The sequence below is a fragment of the Haliotis rubra genome, unplaced genomic scaffold (assembly GCF_003918875.1).
Source record: "Haliotis rubra isolate DU_JTF1 unplaced genomic scaffold, ASM391887v1 Scf181, whole genome shotgun sequence".
Classification (NCBI taxonomy): Eukaryota; Metazoa; Mollusca; class Gastropoda; order Lepetellida; family Haliotidae; genus Haliotis; species Haliotis rubra.
The window spans coordinates 448,218-469,633 of record NW_025765792.1 but is presented as its reverse complement, the minus strand read 5'-3'; the positions used below and the strand labels follow the sequence as shown (position 1 = coordinate 469,633).

The 21,416-nt window shown below is 41.5% G+C and overlaps 1 long non-coding RNA gene across 1 annotated transcript; it reads left to right on the top strand.

Annotated features, from left to right (window-relative positions):
• The first annotated feature begins 19,270 nt into the window (after window positions 1–19,270).
• LOC124273498 lies at window positions 19,271–20,156 on the top strand. Its single transcript, XR_006897664.1, has 3 exons — window positions 19,271–19,358; window positions 19,749–19,881; window positions 20,082–20,156. It is a non-coding gene; the product is annotated as an uncharacterized LOC124273498 (long non-coding RNA).
• The last annotated feature ends 1,260 nt before the right edge of the window (window positions 20,157–21,416 follow it).

The following is a 21,416-nucleotide window of genomic DNA, read 5'->3' as shown; positions in this document are numbered from 1 at the left end:
TTAAAACGAAACTCAAGTCAGAGTGGATGATGACATGTATTTTAAGGTGTTAGAAAATATGTGACCAACGGTAGAAATAGAAGTTAAACGTCCGAGAATTCGAACCCAATAAATATTTCGCAAATGGATGGCTTTCACGCAATACCAACAGAATGACGTCTCGTCGAAGAGCAGTCGACTCGACACAGACACACACGCACACACACGCACACACACGCACACACACGCACACTCATACGCACCATCCAACAACATTATACATTCAAACCCATCAACATCCCATAACAAACACAGCAATATTTCGAGATATATGGTCTGTAAATAAGCATGTCGGGACGAGTGAGTGAGTTTAGTTCTACACCGCACTATTCCAGCTATATGGCGGCGGTCTGTAAATATTCGAGTCTGGACCAGACAGTCCAGTGATCAACAGCATGAGCATCAATCTGCGCAATTGGGAACCGATGACATGTGTCAACCAAGTCAGCAAGCATGACCACCCGATCCCGTTAGTCGCCTCTAACGACAAGCATGGATTACTGAAGGTTCATTCTAACCCGGACCTTCACGGGTCGCATGTCGGGACGAGAAAGCCTTGCCAGATAATAAACACCGATCTACGCAACTGGGATACGATAACACGCATCAACCAAGTGACCGATCCTGACCTGGGTCTTCGGCGTGACGAGTGAACGCTTTAACCACTAGGCTACCCCACCGCCCCCAGCACTCAGAGGGATACCAGAGAGTTCTATGACCAATCAGCAGTAAAGGCAATAAACATGCAATATGAGCTACTATTCCAACCTTCCGGCCTACGGCCATTATCAGATAAAGGTGGGCACCATGCACGAAGTTGGGTTCTCTGGCCTTTAGGTCACCGAGTTCTACACGGCCTCAAGTCATTTCCTGACCTTATGTGAGACTCGCACAACTACTGCAGTTCAATGTACGTATATCTTCATAGTGAATGAGTGAGTGAGTTGGGTTTTACGCCGCTTTTAGCAATATTACGGCGGGGGGACACCAGAAATGGGCTTCACACATTGTACCCATGCGGGGAATCGAACCGGGGCCTTCGGCGTGACGACTAACCACTAGGCTACTCCACCGCCCCTATATCTCCATAGGTGAAAGAGGAACGTAGAATCTACAATGCGTTGAGTAACCTGAACATCCAAATAGTATTTGGTACGATCGGGTACATCTTACTCCCATTCGAATCCTGGAACACCACTGGGATATAGCAACCACAACGTACAACGCTGTCGTGGTATGACGATGTATCCGTTGGAAGTCGATGCTGGATGAGCAAATTTCATCACATAGCTGATCAAACATATCCATGACGGTATTACATTACATCATTTCCTTATTTGCAGGTATCTTAAGCAGATGCCGAACTGTTTCAACATAGACGAAGGTATAGATGTACTATGTGAGGAGAGACCTTACGTAAACTCCAAGTAAAACTGATCCGTGAAGATCCGGGTTAGAATTGATCTTCAGTAACCCATGCTTGTCGTAAGAGGCGACTAACGGGATCAGGTGGTCAGGCTCGCTGACTTGGATGACACATGTCATCGTATCCCAATTGCGTAGATTGATGCTCATGCTGTTGATCACTGGATTGTCTGGTCCAGACTCGATTATTTAGAGACCGCCACCATATAACTGGAATATTGCTGAGTGAGGCGAAAAACTAAACTCACTCACTCCAAGTAAAACTGGTTTAGAACACATGCTAATGTGATGCTTGGGAATCGAACTACCGACCTTCCGCTCTCCTGACAGGGGCTCTATCCACTGCACCAACAGTCGGTGATTTGTTTGGATATTGTCATCACCATGCACATATGCACCTAACGGACACAGGCAATACGAAACAGTGAGTGAGTATGGTTTTACGCAATATTTCAGCAATATCACGCCGGGGGACACCAGAAGTGGGCATCACACATTGTACCCATGGGGGAATCGAACCCGTGTGTTCGGCGTGAAGAGCGAACGCTTTAACCACAAGGTTACCCCATCGCCCAATATTACGAAACAGACTTATGTTAATGTATTTATGCAACAGCGTTAGCAAAAGTGCACATTTGGTGTGGGCTTGTTCAAATGCCGCCTTGTGCTTCAACTGCGTACAAGCGTACTTGATAACATGTCATTTACATACAAAAGCAGTATCGAATTACAAAAATAGATTAATATTTTGGACGGTGGGGGATCAATATTTGATCTGTTCAGAAGCCTTTGTTCTTAAATTGGCTGATATCCTTCTAAAAAAGGGATGCCTCTTCTTTCTGAAATGTCTCGGTTGATAATTTTTTAAATGTCACAAGTTGCGTGAGCGTGGTGGAAAAAGAATCGAAAGTGACAAAATAAATCACTATGAGTGTTAATGTCGTACAGGATACCGTTCAAATGGTTGATATGTTAGACGGGCTAATGCACCCAAGTCACGACCAACATGGATCCATTTATATCAATAGTGCTTGTGCATTGTGACACCTATTCTTTAAGATCATCTCTTACAAACAGCTTATTTTTCAGAATGTAATTCTGGAGGGAGAAAAATAAAACGCCAACGCCAAAGATTAATCATTCTTGAAAACCTACCGAAATAGATTCCATTGTTGCAAAATGTCAAATCGCGGTAAAATTCATATCAATTGACAACTGACTATAAGTGGAGCTGGTGTTTGCGAAATGGTGAGCATATTCTGCTCCATAGCAAAATCAAGTTAAATACAGACTTTTTATGGCTAACACCTTCTATTCGTGGCCATGACATTTCAGAGCTACTTCTTGCTCTTCCATCAGGTGGATAAAAGATGAAGACACAAGAAGCTCTGAAACATCGTGACCGGTTCAAAAATCCCATTGCCCGACGCCCGGGACAAGTGAGTTTGCATTTCGGGCAATCAAATAATGGTATCTTACTTGTCCGTGGGCTACTAGATAATTTCCACTTATGGTTTCAAACTGCAAATAAACTTGGATTAAATTCCATATCTGCTCAAAATGTAGCTATTAAATTTCGCAATGATAATAAAGTAGAGTTATCTTTTTTTACTATTTATCACTTTTCAATAAATAGTCCAGTAAACATTAACATCAAATAACATGTTGATTTATTCTTTCATAATTACATCATCATGATTATTTCATAAAATCAGGGCAAGTGGAAAATTAGTCAGGACACGTTACTTTCTTAAAGTCACTTGCCCAGTGGCAAGTGACTTTTTAAAAAGATTTTGAACCCCTGCAAGGAGGAAAGAAGGTGATATACATAAAGGGTGTCATGTATTCATGTTCTACCAACTTCAAAATGCCTTTGAAAGACTCTGAGTCACGTTAAATCAGGCTTTAAATTTTCCTGTTTATTCTTTTAAGTAAAGATGTTCATTGTTTTCTGCACTTACTCTCGAAACGTTCGTAGCCCTAACAATTCTTAACTTTGATCGTAGCCAATGTGTTAAGAATGGGCTTAAGAAGATCTTAGGGCTTAAGAAGTTTCGAGAATAACTAGCCTGGTTCCGTGTTAACACGTGAATTCAAGAATATGTTTTTCATATACTTGGCGGAAGTGTAGGATATTTGATTAACTGAGGTCATTTGGAATTCTTTCTATCGGTACGTACTTGAGAGGATACAAGCCGTTTTCCACAATGAGTGGACTCAAATAACAGACACATGCAAATACCCGCATAAACATGCATGTGCACACACGCACATACCTCTCTGGTTCAGGTAACCATGTGATAGATATTATGAACAACCAGCCGTCGGAGTAGGGTGGCACGCAATCATCCAGGTCACCGACCCCAACCACCCGATCCCACCCGTTTCTAGGACGAATTTAACTAGGTATTAACTTTTATTAAGCTGCAGATTTAATTGCCAGAACCAGCTTGAGGGAAGACTGACTGACTGAGTTTGGTTTTACGCCGCTTTTAGCAATATTCCAGCAATATCACGGCGAGGGACACCAGAAATGGGCTTCACCCATTGTACCCATGTGGGGATTCGAACCCGAGTCTTCGGCGTGTCGAGCCAACGCTTTAACCACTAGACTACCCCACCGCCCCTGAGGGAACTTTCAAGAAATCAATCAGATAGAGATCATGGGTTCTGCATTCAGGTGCCAGGATAGCATCGCGGTGATGCAGCATCGGGTTAAGGAAGGTGGTGGAGTGGATTGTTCTGGATCATCTCCATCAATCGTAGCGCTAAGATGTTCGTAGCTCCCATACTTTAACATAGACTTACGACTATCGTAGCGCTAAGATGTTCGTAGCTCCCATACTTTAACATAGACTTACGACTATCGTAGCGCTAAGATGTTCGTAGCTCCCATACTTTAACATAGACTTACGACTATCGTAGCGCTAAGATGTTCGTAGCTCCCATACTTAAACATAGACTTACGACTATCGTAGCGCTAAGATGTTCGTAGCTCCCATACTTTAACAGAGATTTACAACTATCGCAGCGCTAAGATGTTCGTAGCTCCCATACTTTAACATAGACGTACGACTATCGTAGCGCTAAGATGTTCGTAGTTCCCATACTTTAACATAGACGTACGACTATGTTCGTAGCTCCCATACTTTAACATAGACTTACGACTATCGTAGCGCTAAGATGTTCGTAGCTCCCATACTTTAACATAGACGTACGACTATCGTAGCGCTAAGATGTTCGTAGCTCCCATACTTTAACATAGACGTACGACTATCGTAGCGCTAAGATGTTCGTAGCTCCCATACTTTAACATAGACTTACGACTATCGTAGCGCTAAGATGTTCGTAGCTCCCATACTTTAACATAGACTTACGACTATCGTAGGGCTACGATCGCTTTGTGAAACGGGGCCCTGGTCCCGCAAATGTTCAAATCACGATGGCATGGAGCGCTCAGAGTCCAGATCTCAAAAAGATTTCCGCCCGTAACCCCGTATTGTTTAAAATCATTATATACCTAAGAATATACGCCTATGGTTTTTTCATAAACTGCCTATGCCTAACTCTAACCCTAACCCTAAAATCTAACCCCAAACCTAACCCTAAACCCTCGAAATAATCCTAATAAATAGAATACATTTCAAGCGGGGGTTACGGGCGGAACTCTTACCCTCAAACATAGAACGTCTGTCACTCATAGCATGGTACGAAACAGTCGGTAACACTCACGATTACACGTATCTTTCACCGATATGACGCATTCGCCATTTCTGAAAATGAACAAGTTAAGCACACGATAGACAAAGTAATCGAACCATCTTCCTTACGCTCTCTGGGCAGAAGCTCTACAGGACGGCGGCTGCATATGTCAAAATGATTATACATGTGTTGGTGAAATAAATGGATTACAAATGTTATGTCTGGCGCCCGTATTGTCCCTCACAACAACAAAAACAAATACCGCTTGAAACATTGTCAGCAATTTAACAACCCGAGTTGTCTCCCCTCGACTGTTGAAAACAAGGACTTTAAAACAGATGCAAGGACTTGGCCGTTTAAATAAAAACAAACCTAAAGCCTATTTCTTACTGTATCCTGACAGGACATCGTTGAGGGTTTTCGTTATTGTCTGAAACCACCACACACTTACATTCGTGTGTTTAAGTGCCGTAATTGTTCGGGTTTTTTCACCCCTCAGAATATTTCAAAGGATTTTTTTCATAACTATTTCATTCCACAACCATTCATGTTTCCAGCAGCTCTTGTGACGTTTCATCTGCTAGTGTTCAGTTCAGCCATTACTAAATCCTCTTGTTCACGAGTGATCACATCAGCTGTCGCTAATGAATACCAAGTCCACTAAGGGCCAAAGACCGCATTTCCCAGTCCAACATTTTCTGTAGACGGCAAATACAAAATCAGTTCTTAAGTAAACACCCCTACAGTTTTCCCGAAGGTATAATATTGCACTGGCATAAGGATTTCAAGAATAGTGTTTCCATGGTTATTCACTCTTTGGTCCTTAACTTCTGTCACAAACAATGCCAGCTATTTGCATAAAGTATCATCATATGATCCCAGTAATGTCTGTCCAAAGCTTGAATCAGTCCCCTTTAGGTTCTCGTACCATTCATCAACACATCTCATTGTCCACTGACACCTTTTCTCTATGTCTATTTGTGGTCATGTTTTCTTATTATATAACTTTTTTGTCTATCAGAGGTTTTCCAAGACGTGAAACGTGCTGTTTGTAAATTTGTTTATAGTTTGTCAGAGGAGTGATATATTGCCTATATTTGTGTTAGTATATTTAACATAATACATACTACTCATAAGAACCATAATTTGATAATTTTAACGAATCATATTTAATAACAAAGTGAAAGTCAGAATATCAGTCTGATTCAGTACATAATACATCAGCATGTAATAAATGTTATATACCTTAGGGTTGAGTTTCATACGGGATTCGACCCATGAAGATCCGGGTTAGAATATTGGGCTTCAGTCACCCATGCTTGTCGTAAGAGGTAACTAACGGGATCGGGTGGTCAGGTTCGCTGACTTGGTTGACACATGTCATCGGTTCCCAATTGTGCAAATCGATGCTCATGTGGTTGATCACTGGATTGTCTGGTCCAGACTCGATTATTTACAGACCGCCGCCATATAGCTGGAATATTGCTGAGAGCGGCGTAAAACTAAACTCACTCACTCATGCGGGATTCGAAACCACACTCACACACTCAGCACTTTCAGAAAATTTCGTTTGGATAAGAAAGGTTTCTCGCTCGACATGCTAACTGAACGTGACATGAGTGACTGTTATAACACTGAAATATGTGAATATATGTGATATCCCACGATGTTCATGTCGCCATAGTTGCAGATCTTTAAGGACGCAAAAATCCTTAAGATCTGTTCCTTACATTCCTCTGGAACATCGTCGTGACACTATTTGGGGACAGTCAACCTTCCGCGTGCATTTTCGTATACATCGGGACAGTGATGAAAAGTGACGCCGTGCACGTGGACTTCATGCTCCGCGTACATGTACAGGTTCGTTTGTCAATCATCGTCGTACCTGTTGACATTGCTCAGGACTGATCGTGAAGCATTAGTGAGTGTGTGAGTTAGTTTTACGCCGCACTCAGCAATATTCCAGCTATATGGCAGCGGTCTGTAAATAATCGAGGTCTGGACCAGACAATCGATCAACAGCATGAACATCTGTCTACGCAATTGGGGTACAATGACATAAGTTCAACCAAGTCAGCGAGACTGACCACTCGATCCCGTCAGTCGCCACTTACGACAAGCATGGGTTACTGAAGATCAATTCTAACCCGGATCTTCACGGGTCAGGACTGATTGTAAAGGATTACCTGTTAATCACTGCCAACAGTATATGGTCGAGTTTTGGACAGCAAACAAATGGTAGATTGAAAGAGCAACAATTCCCGCCGTCGTGATAAGGTTTACATATAACACAATTCATTTCAGCCACTCAATCCATTTTAATCTGTTCTTACGACAATCGTACGTGGGACAATACTAACACAGATCTATGTTGTTACTATTTACTCCAGTGCCAAATCAAACATCGGTACAATCGTAAGGCCTATTTCTGGGCTCCCGCCGTGAGACTATACTAAAGTACTGTCCACAGGGGCTTGTAACGCTAAAAACTGCCATCAAGGTATATATTGTCACTGACGGGGTCTAAGTACTATATAAAAGGGGCGGTGGGGTAGCCTAGTGGTTAAAGCGTTGGCTCGTCACGCCGAAGACCCGGGTCGAATCCCCACATGGGTACAATGTGTGAAGCCCATTTCTGGTGTCCCCGCCGTGATATTGCTGGAATATTGCTAAAAGCGGCGTAAAACCAAACTCAGTCAGTCAGTCAGTACTATATAAAGGAAAGGGATGTAACGAGGTCAACACACCAGGTTCGTTTCAGGGCGAATTCAACAATACTCACTGTATTTATCCCATTTAAAGTATGCACACATTTCAAGCCAATAGATTTACCTTCAAAATGAGACATACAGCACAAAAATCGAAGCAGTACTTTTGGGAACTAGGGTCTTCGGAAGCTCGAAAATCGCGATTTCTCGATTCCGAGCCAAAATCCAAGCTCAGAATTTGTAGCGGTAACTCACCCATTTTCTTGTTTATTTCACAGCATACACAAACGACATGCAAGAAAGCATGTTGAACTGATGGCACCCGTCAGCGTGCTAGTCGCCATTCTTTCGAGACACTTACATTCTCACTGTCATAATGAGTTTACCTCCATTTATTCATCGCAAAACAGAGTTGTGCCGTGCCAGTTCGCCATTGACGACATTGGCCTTAACCTGCTCCGCACAGAAAAGAGTCAGCGATTTGATGGGACATAATTTATTGTTAGCCAATGAGCTCCCTTTGTTAAGTGCGGGGCAGGTTAAAGGCCAAGGCCGTCAATGGCCAACTGGCACGGCACACCCTGTTTGCGATGAATAAATGGCGAATGCACTAATCTCTCCTCAGTAAAGTCCGTTTTTTGCGTTTCCTATCTCCCTACCACAGAGACTGTAGTTAGCCGAACATAGTTTAAGAGATATTTCACACTTTCACATATTAACTACATATATTGTGGATATAAATGTGAAAAAAACAGTTTTTTCTATTTCCAAAAGTTCTTTAACACAGATGGCCTTTCGTTACTAGTTACTCTAGTGCCAAATCAAACTGGTACAATTTGCATGGCTTATTCCTGGGCTCCCTCTGTGATATATTGCTTGACACTTCGTAAAATTCATTACCAAGCAGCATCTGTTTAAACCCCGCGTTTTGTGGCAACAGGCATTCAGAGTGCAACGGAATTACCCACTTTAATTAGACAAGCGACCATGGAACGTAACGGGAAGCTAGGAGTAACCTGAGTTCTTGCTCTGCGGTTTCCAATTTTTCGGGCCAAGGGATTGTCGCGCTGTTCACAAATATGAATTTGTACTGGAGCATTAACTGTCTTCGACTGTTTACATATTAAACATAAATCATCTGTCTCACATAAATTCTCTTCGGACGTGACATAAATGTCTAACTCTAAATCTGTTGACTGCAGGGATTATGCAAATCGGCGGGTTCCATGGTATGGTATGGTCAAGTCAGGTTAAAGTTCGTTTGGGCCAGTAAATCTAGATTTCCCAAGACTCTGCTGTGGAATATGTTTGACCTGTGTCAGATGATAGTCACCGGTTATAGCTCTCGTCATGGTCATGGATTTTAATGATTTCCTCGAAACGTTGATACTTTGCTCTTTGACAATTTTAAAGTGGACCCGTTGCCAATCATTTGGAAAGACACTTTCGCCCAATTTCCACCCACCACCACCACCCATATTACCTGAATATACATAATATATTTTTTCCTCGGCATTAAAATTTAGGGGTATACGGGCGGAAGTCTTATATGCGGTGTTGAATGGGTTAAAATTAAACAAATAAATCTTTGGCGGTATACCGGTACGTCATAAACGTATCGCGATACGTAATTGTTACAATGTCGTATTGCGGTATACCGGTAATACCGTGCAGCCCTACATGCTGTCATACCCCTGATGGAATTTTAAATGAATTCGCTGAACAGAATATGAATGACCCCCAAAAGGTCAGACTAAAATATCCCCAGATATGTGAAATATAAGCCCAATTTTAAAGATTAAAGTTAATTAGTTACATACATATATACTGGCAGTAATATCATTGCTTTGAAACACGTAGCAATAAATAATTACATGTCCTAAAACTGTTGGAAGCGCACGTACAATCTCCAAAACAAGCCCGCAAGATCGTCGAAATACATAAACCCATGGACAACTGGACCCATGATAGCCGTTATCGTCAACAACCGCACGTGCGTGCTATTTGAATCTATATATTTTTCATGATTTTAAAACAAATACATACCGTCCATGGCATTATCCTTACTAAAACTACATCGAGGCAATCGCGCTTAACAGTGTCGTGTTGATCGATCAGCTGATTCCAAAGGCTGTGAGAGCGCTGTTGTGGGGCGACTTAAGAATTTGTTTACTGTGGTAAGTGTGGGTGGGTAGGACATGTGGGGTAAGGATCTGTCATGTGTTGAGTGTTGAAATGATGAGCAGAGTACGTGCAAGTGTACGTGTGTGCACATGATTCTTTGTTCGGCAGGAGTGAGTAAGTGAGTTTGGTTTTACGCCGCTTTTAGCAATATTCCAGCAATATCACGGCGGGGACACCAAAAATGGGCTTCACACATTGTACCCATGTGGGGAATCGAACCCGGGTCGATCGAACGCCTGAACCACTAGGCTACGCCACCATCCCTGTTCTGCAGGAGGGTGAGGCTGCTGGTGTCAGAAAATGATGGATAGGATTCTGATGATTTCATCATCTTGTGATTTATTGGACATGTCCTACATCTGAAGGAAAGCGAGTTTATTTACAGATTTATGAGAGAAACATTTGAACCATTCCCCAACAAGTGCCCTAACACGGTCAGCAGACTTCTGGCATCCGTATCATTGGAATTCGGTATGAGATGGTTAGTGTCAGAGTGCACGTCTTTAATTTCCTATCAGTTTAGGAGAGTGCAGTTTTCTGGTCTGGGTCGTAATCAAAGTCAGTACCACCGCAATTACCTCACATTACACGGTGCTGTCTCGTCACTTAGGCTCATGGCGGACTCAGACAACTTCGGAGTATCAAAAACTCGGGTCAACGTTTTCAATGTGTCCCTATCATTCAATGTACATATATTTTCTTAAAGTAATTTATGTCATTTTACGTGAACAGTGAAACTCTTCGCTCGTCACGCCGAAGAGTGAGTGAGTGAGTGAGTTTAGTTTTACGCCGCACTCAGCAATATTCCAGCTATATGGCGGCGGTCTGTAAATAATCGAGTCTGGACCAGACAATCCAGTGATCAACAGCATGAACATCGATCTGCGCAATTGGGAACTGATGACATGTGTCAACCAAGTCAGCGAGCCTGACCACCCGATCCCGTTAGACGCCTCTTACGACAAGCATAGTCGCCTTTTGTGGCAAGCATGGGTTGCTGAAGACCTATTGTACCTGGGATCTTCACGGGTCACGCCGAAGACCCGGGTTCGATTCCCCACATGGGTACAGTGTGTGGAGCTCATTTCTGGTGTCCCCCTCCGTGACATTGCTGGAGTATTGCTAAAAGCGACGTGAAACACTCACTCACTCACTCACTCACTGATAAGAGACCTGTGTATCTTATACACACCCCATCAGGTTTAGTCTCTATTCACCTACATCTCAATTCGCCTACATCCCATTTCGCATACAAAAACAATGTAGGCTAATTGGGATTAGAAATTGCACCCCTACTCTTATAATGAACCTGACTCGCTGGTCAGTGCCATACTAATCAGGTAAATCATCCAAATTATCATTACTCATCTTTAAATTACTTCTTAACGACACACGTTTTGGAAAAAGTAAGCATAAATGGATAATGAACATTAAGCATATTTTTGACGAAATTGGACTTGGTTATATCTGGAATTCCAAAATTTTTGACCCAGTATTTCATCCCAGTACTTACGCTGTGTGAAACGACCGCCTCGCTATAGCGCGAGTAAACAGTAAGACATGGGACAGCCAAAGACATTGGACAAAACACGAGACGCTTAGAATTATTTTATTGCATGTGTACATTCATCCGAAATGAATGTGGATTTCTTGACGCAGGCCTAAAATAGAAGAAAGGAAACCTCCACAAAATCATGACAAAATGTTTCATTTTTTAAAGAAAGATCAAACATAGCGAGCTAAGAAATTCAATATTTAGATCTCTACAACTGAGAGCTGAATATATAAATTACTTTTTATACCCAATTTTAGTTATATATTTCATAAATATACGATAATATGAGGGTGTTAATGTCATATAACTTCCTCAAGTGCATACGTACACTTCAGCCATGGTGTCGATGACGACGGTGACGCCTGTGTCGATGGCGACGGCATCGGCGATGACGATGTGCGCCTGTCATGTCAAATGCAAGCAAAGATCCTGGAAGGAAAATGATCAATAGATGGAATATTTTCGGAAGTAAATTTCAGTTGTTTTGTGAATGTCCATTAATAACTTGAAACACAAGACGTCTGTTACTTCATGTCTAAGACAAGTATGCTTTGTGAAAGACATTTTCAGATCCAATAAACAGACAATCTACTTCACCAACTTAGACAGCATTGGTACAAAACAGTCACCACTAGCAGATAACAGATCTTATCTGCAGGAAAGAACATTTACATTCCATTGTATTTAATCCATTGAAACTACTCACCCAACAGAAGCGCCACGAGCAGATAAGCGATTTTCATGTTCAGAAGAAAGAAGCGCTCCGGTTTGACCGATTGACTGCAGACTTAACCGTTTGCTTTTGACTGAACTCTCAGATGGTGTCTTGGCTTTTATGTGTAGAACCCGGAAGTTCAACAGGAAACTGTACATGTATCGATGCCATTTTGATTGTTATTTTGGGACTAGTTAGTGTTTGTTGTCACTAGCCACCACGTCAGGTTTCACAGACGTGTCTCCCTTCTACCAGCAGGGGTGTGGCGGTTGTTGATGGTGCTGGCGTGATGATGATGACAGAGCAGTCACTGGTCGCCGTCGGGGACATTGATGCACAGCATGGTGGCAGTCACATGGAGACGACAGGGTCACTGAACGTGGACGTCAACGTCAACAGTCGGCAGGCGTTGTGGTCGGTATACACACGTTCACTTCCGAGCAGTGTGGTATATATGTAGCAACTATGAGCATATAGAAGACAATCTCGTCATCTAGTTCTATTAACGTTTAGGCAACAGGAGAGTTTGACAATTACAAGATGAAGATAACTTACTTGATGGTTCTGCTGCTGCTGGGTGAGTTATACCGAAGTCATCTGTATATCTAAACATATATCAGTCAACTTCCTTAAGTCAAACAATACAAGCACGTACAATCTGTCTCACAGTCCCTGAACCACATTATTTTCCCCTTCCGCTCAGCCCTTTCTGCAATGCTAGAGTCCTAAATGAGTCTAGATTCAGAATTCTGGTCTAGATTTCCTCAGGTTCAGGCCAAATCTCCCGTCACACTATGGCTCTTTTTCAATATATAAGGAATTATTTGTTTCCATCATATTATATATTCAGAGACTAGGCCATAGTCTAAGGAAGTATTGTGAGCACCAAATACGCACCATGTTTTGTAAGCTTAAAATAATCATGACTTTGGTTCTTCATCTTTAAGGCTCCCTATTAGCATTTGATCTGACTGGAGCACATCGTCACCGAAGATGTCGTCGTCATCGCCATAGACGTCACCGTCGTCACCATGGATGATTATCGACGATGAATAACTTCGGTTTGATTTCGAGTAAAGGTAGAATATCCCGGGCATAATGGTTCTTACAGTTTCTCTTACCTCGCAGTTCTTTAAACCTAAAGTGTCAACGGCACCTTGAAAATTACTATTGATTATAACAAAATGTTTCTGTTGGAAGCCACACATTATCGAGAATGTACATAGCGCCTTACATCTAAGAAGAGGCGTCCTATTGTAAGAATGGTCTCAGAAATGTGTCCAGTAGGTAGTGCAATTACAAGACCAAGCGGAGTTACGAATAGTTGATTATATCATTATTAATTAAAATAAACAGTGTGATTACCTGGCTGTTCTACCAGCAAGTGCCCCCCGCCCCCCGTAAAGAAAATAACGTAAAGCGACAACAAAATAATGATTGTTTGTTAAACAAATTTATATTCGGGTATCCAAAATTATGAGACAAATCATCAGAGTTGGTCTGTCGATTTAATGTGACTGTGCAAAATTTGGGGTTTTTTTTGCATTTATTAGATTTTGTGTTAGTGAGCAATTCATCGGTCTCAAATCCAATGGACTGTACATGGTTATGAGACGGTGGGGCGGTGCCATAGTCTGAACGTCAGCATGCCATACTATATTTCCGACTTTGATTCCACTCACTCACACGGTGTACATATCCCCTTTCTGATGTAATGTGGCTTGCACATCCCCATGTGACATCTTATCATTATTTTTCAGGCAATTGCGCTACACAGGAGCACACGGACATGTATATGAGAGAATGGATCTAATAACTTATCCAATAGAAGCCCTATTGTTTGTCCGTTTTGCAAGTTGACTATTACGGCTGAGTCAGCAGAATCGTATCGAAATGAGAAACACGGTTCATCAAACGGACAGTTACAATATTGTTAACTGAGATTTGAACTCTGATGCTCTCTTTAAACTGATTGGACTCACAATATCTGTAAATGATCATTTTGTCTCATCAAGACCTAGATGCAAATAATGTTTTGTTTAATCTTTTTTTGTTGCCCCAAACATTTTTCTTTAACAATCTAGCTGAGGGTATCACATCATTATCAATGATATGGGGGTGGGGGTAGCCTATTGGTTAAAGCCTTCGCACCTCACGCTGAAGATCCGGGTTCGATTCCCCACATGGGTACAATGTGGGAAGCCCATTTCTGGTGTCCCCCACGTGATATTGCTGGAATATTGCTTAAAACGGCGTAAAGGTAAACTCAATCACTCATCATAGTAAAGCTGGAATGGAAGATTAGCAATTCGTCTTTCTGAGATACTGTGGGTCTCAATACAATGAAGGGTCAGACACAATGTGATTTGGAGTTAATTTGTGTTTGGTATTTCACACAATATAATGATGGATTCAGAAACCCCTACCAAAGCCCATGAATGAAAAAATATGGTAAACTTGCTGAGACTGGGAAAGAGGTATTCAATATTATTAGAAAACCCAAAGGAACTGTGCTGGGCTACCAGTGAAAAACCACACGAACACATTTCACAATGTGGTGATCCATTCGAAACCACTCGTCTCTCACCAAGACCTACAAGAAGACTCGTACCTGTATAGTACGCCATTATTGTTAAGAATCGTGGCAAACCAGTCAAATCGCGCGTAGTAAAATGTGAAATGAGGTCAAATAGAGTAGCCATGTTTGGAAATTCAGAATTATCTTTCCTTGGAAATAGTCCTAAACTATTTTCATCTCCTTGAGCTTAGACAAGGCCCAGTCGTGAACATAAATTTTAGGTGGGGGTAATTCACATTGCACATGCTTCTCCATAAAAATCATCATCACTCCCCCAAGCCATAAATTATGTACGGCCCCTAGGATCACGTTTTGTGCTTCCTGACTTCAGTCGCCCTTGAATAACAGTACTAAACTCTGTCTGTCCCTAAAGGTCTCCATTGTCAAGTGACGATGGCCTTCAAACAGGCGCAGCAATTGATATCCCTGATCAAAATTCCGTATAGGTCAATGTTCACAATCGGAAATATCTGCACCAATATGTTTTACCTAAATTGTAATTAGATATCATAAGTCAACATGTTTTAGTTCAGCCATTAGTCTCTACATGCATGCTGCTGACGTGTACACCATCTCGACAATTGTGTCACATGTTTTAACCTGGAAATATGGCGTCCCTGTTTGGTCACAATGTTATGGAATCCTAGAAGGGACATTGTCGCTATGTCTCATTGTCGCGTTGTCAAAAACAAGTAAAGTGAGGCAAATTAAACCAAAACGCGACACGCGACACGCGACATCGCGACAATGCGACAAATGGGCGTATGTGATTCCATACAATGTTGCAATATTGTTACTTCATGTAAGGGCGATAGAGAGACAATGCCCCTCTGGGATTCCATAGATATCACTCGTTGTTTTGCGGTTTTGGAACATAAGTATTCCGTACATTGCGACTCAATAAAGCTCAAGCATGAAGTGAACTGACTGTTGTCTTTATGTCACATACGTTCCAGAGATCCAGGGGCGGTAGGGTAGCCTAGTGGTTAAAGCGTTGGCTCGTCACGCCGAAGACCCGGGTTCGAATCCCCACATAGGTACAATGTGTGAAGCCCATTTCTGGTGTCCCCGCCTTGATGTTGCTTGAATATTGCTAAAAGCGGCGTAATACCAAACTCAGTCAGTCAGTCAGTCAGTCAGTCCAGAGATCCATCAAACAAGGCATAATGGCATCACAATAACCTGAGGTCCTCCCAATCACCTTCAAGAAAACCCAGACCTACGCGCACATGTATAGTAACGCGGGGTGTCTATGAACGTCACATCCCGTACTATACTCGCTGGAGTAATGAGTGTCAGCTGTTTTTATAAACATACACCACGACATGTCTGCAATATTGTACAGCGGTTCAGAGTAAGAAAGACATTAGTAGAGAATTCATTATTTCCAAGTTACTTAAACATGAAGGTTGGTTCACCGTGAAAAAACATTGATTACACAACAGTCTCGTTTCCTGCTGACTGGGTTCCGTCCTATTGCGCACAATAACCAGTCCAGAATTTGGAAACCAATTCATTCAACTGGATACGTAAATCTTAATCAGTATTATTTGATACATCTAACCACTTGTATATTGCAACACTACGCTCCTTCTAATCCTTGCAAACACGTCGTGCAGCGTGCTATGTCGTACAGCGTGCTCTGACAAAAGGAAATCTGGAAATCGTGAAAATCTCAAAACGAGGTTCTCCCACTACAAAAGTTTGACGGTCTGGTACGGACTTGATATTATATCAATCACATTGTGCGTTACAAAACTACACTGAATAAGCGCAAAGAACACATAACAGGTGTAACCAGTGAGCCAGATTACTTGTGAATCATTTTACGACCTCATCAAACAGGGGCAGTCTGTGACGTCTTAGTTAAGGTCATGCTGCCCACACCTCGCCATAAAATATAGAAATACGATGTTATTAAAGTTTAAAATTAAAATTAACTTGTAAATACCATTTTCTTATGAAACAAGAAATTGAAATTCAGTGTAACCATAGTTGTTTGTGGTGTCTCTTTTCACTTTCACACGAGAAAATTCGGATTGGCTGAAAACTAGGTCATTGTCTGAATAGGTTAATGAGACTCATGTTTCGGTTTGGATGTCCAAGGTAATATGTAGTTCAAAACTCTAATTGCGGGTTCGAATTCTGCTTACACCAGAGTTTCTGTCCAATACCTATGCACCTCTGTTTCGCCACTGAGGTTATGTCTCTTTCTATCCCTTCACTCCCATATTTGGTACAATGTTCAGGTATCATGTCACGTACGGCTGCATGACTGTAACTGCGACGTTGTCTTGAGAACTTCAGAACGAACATAAGTCCTCTTTATCACGACAAAACATTAGGCGCTTATACAGTAACTGTTTATTTACTTATATAATATATGTACATTTTTCCAAAGTATATGCAGGGTTGTTTTCCGACCAAGACCTGAAATAAACAAAAATATAATCTCTTATTTTGTCTCTTGACAGTACACGTAAAATGATCCAACGTACAATAGGGAGATAAACAGATAAACAGATACGGCCACTTGAAGCTTTAGAATAAAAGTGACACAGCCCCTTCCACATCCATACGAAATCTATATCATACAGAAAGCGAGTGAGTGAGTTTAGTTTTACGCCGCACTCAGCAATATTCCAGCTATATGGCGGCGGTCTGTAAATAATCGAGTCTGGTCCAGACCCGTTAGTCGCCTCTTACGACAAGCATTGGTTACTGAATTATCAATTCTAACCCGGATTTTCACGGATTCATACGGAAAGAAGGAAATGCCTCAGGATTCTTTAATGTATACACATTTCAAATCTTGTCCCATTTTACCACCTCTATAGGTGTTTCATATACACTAAACCCTTTTAATCGCGAGAGTCTTGGGAGGAAAACTAATACTTACACGCGAGGGAGCTATGCTTACATTGACCTTTACGTGTAAAGCATGCATCTAAAATCATTTTACAACTGATGGTATAGCAAATATAAAATACATTGTTCCTTAGATTTTTAAAAATAAATAGGTACCACTGAGACCTCATTGATGAATGTGCCGTTATTTCTACAATTATATTTCCTACATTTAATAATAATAATAATTATTATATTTCTACACATTCTTTACATTTCATTACATAGGTATTTTGTACTGAGAACAAACCATTCAACCATTTCGCATCGAAGGTAGAATTAAGGTTTACCTTGGCCTGTTCCATTCAGAGTGTATACCGATAAGTCAACCATGGTGTCGATGACGACGGTGACGTCTATGACGATGGCGACGACATCGGCGATGACGATGAGCGCCAGTCAAGTCAAATGCAAGCAAAGATCCTGAAAGACAAATAACTCAATACAAGCAAAACCTTCGTGAGTAATACTTGCAGACCCGTGCATTACATAATTGCAGCATGCGTTTGATCAAATACAACTGATTTGAATGTCCTTTTGGGAAAGAAATTGAGAAACCCAGTGAATACAGCACAGTACAAAGCACCAAAGCCGTGAAGATCCGGGTTAGAATTGATCGTCAGTAACCCATGCTTGTCGCTAGAGGCGACTAAAGGGATCAGGTGGTCAGGCTCGCTGACTTGGTTGCCAAATGCCATCGTATCCCATTTGCGTAGATCGATGCTCATGCTGTTGATTCCTGGATTGTCTGGTCCAGACTCGATTATTTACAGACTGCCGCCATATAGCTGGAATATTGCTGAGTGCGGCGTAAAACTAAACTCACTCACTCACAAAGCACCAAACATGTTCCTAATCCCTAAAAGATGATAGATCAAGAAATTTCGACTACAGGAATTTTACATTTTCATGTCCGATCTTAGCATTGGAAATACTCACCCAACAAAAGCAGAACAAGCAGATACGAGATCTTCATGATGGAGAGAGCAACCCGTGTATGTTGGACTGAAGATCCTGACTGTCGTTTTGAGAATCACGATGGCTTTTATATACAACTGAAGCCGGAAGTGTATCAGGACGTGTATGCCAGGTTCATAGTAATTCTACATACACATATACGCAAAATCGAAAGTTAAGAGACGTGCATACCATCTAAGACGCCTGCCGACTTTTGATGCAAACTAAACACGTCCTCTCCAAGTGACCACCCCCGCACTGTGGATCAGTGACCCCCACTGCGTCCAGCGTCCGCCCACAGCAACACCATCAACAACAGCCAATCGTGTGATGGTGGGAGGGAGGCACGTCTGTGAAGCTTGACGTGGTTGTCAGTATCAACAAACAGCAGGCAGCACCTACTTAACAGAACCAAAATGGCATCAACTGAACTATTTTCCAAATAAACTTCCGAGTTCACTTGTATATATATATATCACACTCACACTGTGCTAGGCTAACGGACACAGTCAGATCTTTCAGCCAAACATACACGGATCGCTTTGTCCACGATGAAGATCTCTTATCTCCTTGTTGTGTTTTTGTTGGGTAAGTAGTTCCTGAAATTAAGTTTAAACATATTGATATGTTGTCCAGTGGACGAAACTTCTACATTTCTTATCTTAAGGGTTAGCAACATCTCTATCTAGAGGGGTGGGGTAGCGTAGTGGTTAAAGCGTCCGCTCGTCACGCTGAAGACCCGGGTTTGATTCCCCACATGGGTACAATGTGTGAAGCCCATTTCTGGTGTCCCCCGTCGTGATATTGCTGGAATATTGTTAAAAGCGACGTTAAACCATACTCACTCACGCACAATTTAGAGCTTTTGTATCCCTGCGTCTTGAACAAGAACGCTCAGTTTAGTTGTCTTCGATGAAACTGAAAATAACTAATTCCCGAAAAATTGTATTTCCTCTATTTGGGTCATTTTTCTTTCAGGATCTTTGCTTGCATTTGACATGACAGGCGCACATCGTCATCGCCGATGTCGTCGCCATCGCCATAGACGTCACCGTCGTCATCGACACCATGGTTGACTTGCAGATGCCTACGCAATGTGTAACTTGCCATGGTAAGCTGGAAACCCTCGATGGTTGAAAGTTTTAGAATAATTTCTTAAAATTTTATAACGTAGAACAGAATTAACAAGAACTGAAATTACCCCTTAATGCAGTAAATCTGCATGCTGGAAATAAGCATCATGTTTTATATTTAATATACTGTCGAATAATTTCTTGTAATGTTAATTATTTTATGATGTCTTCCTTTCAGATCTTCGTCAGAAAATATAACTCTGCCTTCAGTTCGGATTACGTTGATGTACATATCAATCAATAAATAGAGTGAAATATAAACATCTCATGTTTTGTCCAGATAATGAGGCCGCAGGCTCGAAAATGACACAGATTTATTATTTTGTTTGTTTGTTTGTTTGTTTATTGTTTAACGCCGCACTCAGCAATATTCTATCTATTTGACGGCGGTTTGTAAATAATCGACCAGACAATCTAGAGATCAACAGGATGAGCATCGATCTAAGTACTTGAGATACGATAACATGTGTTAACCAAATAAGCAAGCCGTACCACTCGAGCCCGACCATCGGATCCCGTTAGTCGTCTCTTACAAGTATGGGTTGCTGAAGACAAATTCTAACCCGGATCTTCACGGGTTTATTATTAAGGCAGAAATGACTTACAGGCTGTTGTTAACCTCCGTCGTGAAACGCTCATGCACGGTTCTTGGACCTGACAAACAAATGACCACGGTCGCTGGAAGGGCCGACCATGTCACCGACTGTTTTATTTGTTTGTTTATTGTTTATTCGTTTATCATGTTTTAAGTATGATACGAGGATGTGATGTTCATAGGAGTCCACATAAGAATACATGTAGGGTTCATTGTTTCGGAGATATGGAATCAACGAGTAATTTCGCTAAAACAACCATGAGATAGCAGTGGCAGAATTAGACGTGTGTACCTTCTGCCTGAGAAAAGTCTGTTAATACCTTTAACGGTTTTCATAACGGTTTTTTAAAATGGGTCAATATTAGGGCTGGGACGGGTGGGTAGTGAGTTGGACCCGGATACCCGTCTCAGTACCCGGACCCGTTATGATCATGTGACTAATAGATTAAACAATACAATATGTTGTTATTTCATGATTAAAAGGTTGTATCTTCTTTGAAGATTTGACATAATTTACAGTCACTTTTTTGAATATAATATACTATCCCAAAAAAGAAACTCATAGCGTTTTGTATTTTTAAAATCTATTAATTACCTATTGTGTTCAGACAATCGTCAAATTATACTCATGCCAATAATGGTTGTCACCCCCTTCAATTTATTTTAATTTGAGAGGGGGTGTGTGGGGTTGGGTGGGAGGGGGTGACAACCATTATTGGCATGAGTATATGTAACAAAAGTGTTGATAACATGATTTTTACACAATTGCACAAGTAAAAAAAATCCACTTTACCTGAAAATGTTGATTTTGATGAGATTTCTTGCAAGGATTAAAAACGCATCGCCACAGTGCAACAAAAATCACCTTCAAGTTAAAATTGTGCAGCAAACAGCATGCACTGTCTGGCTATAAAATCC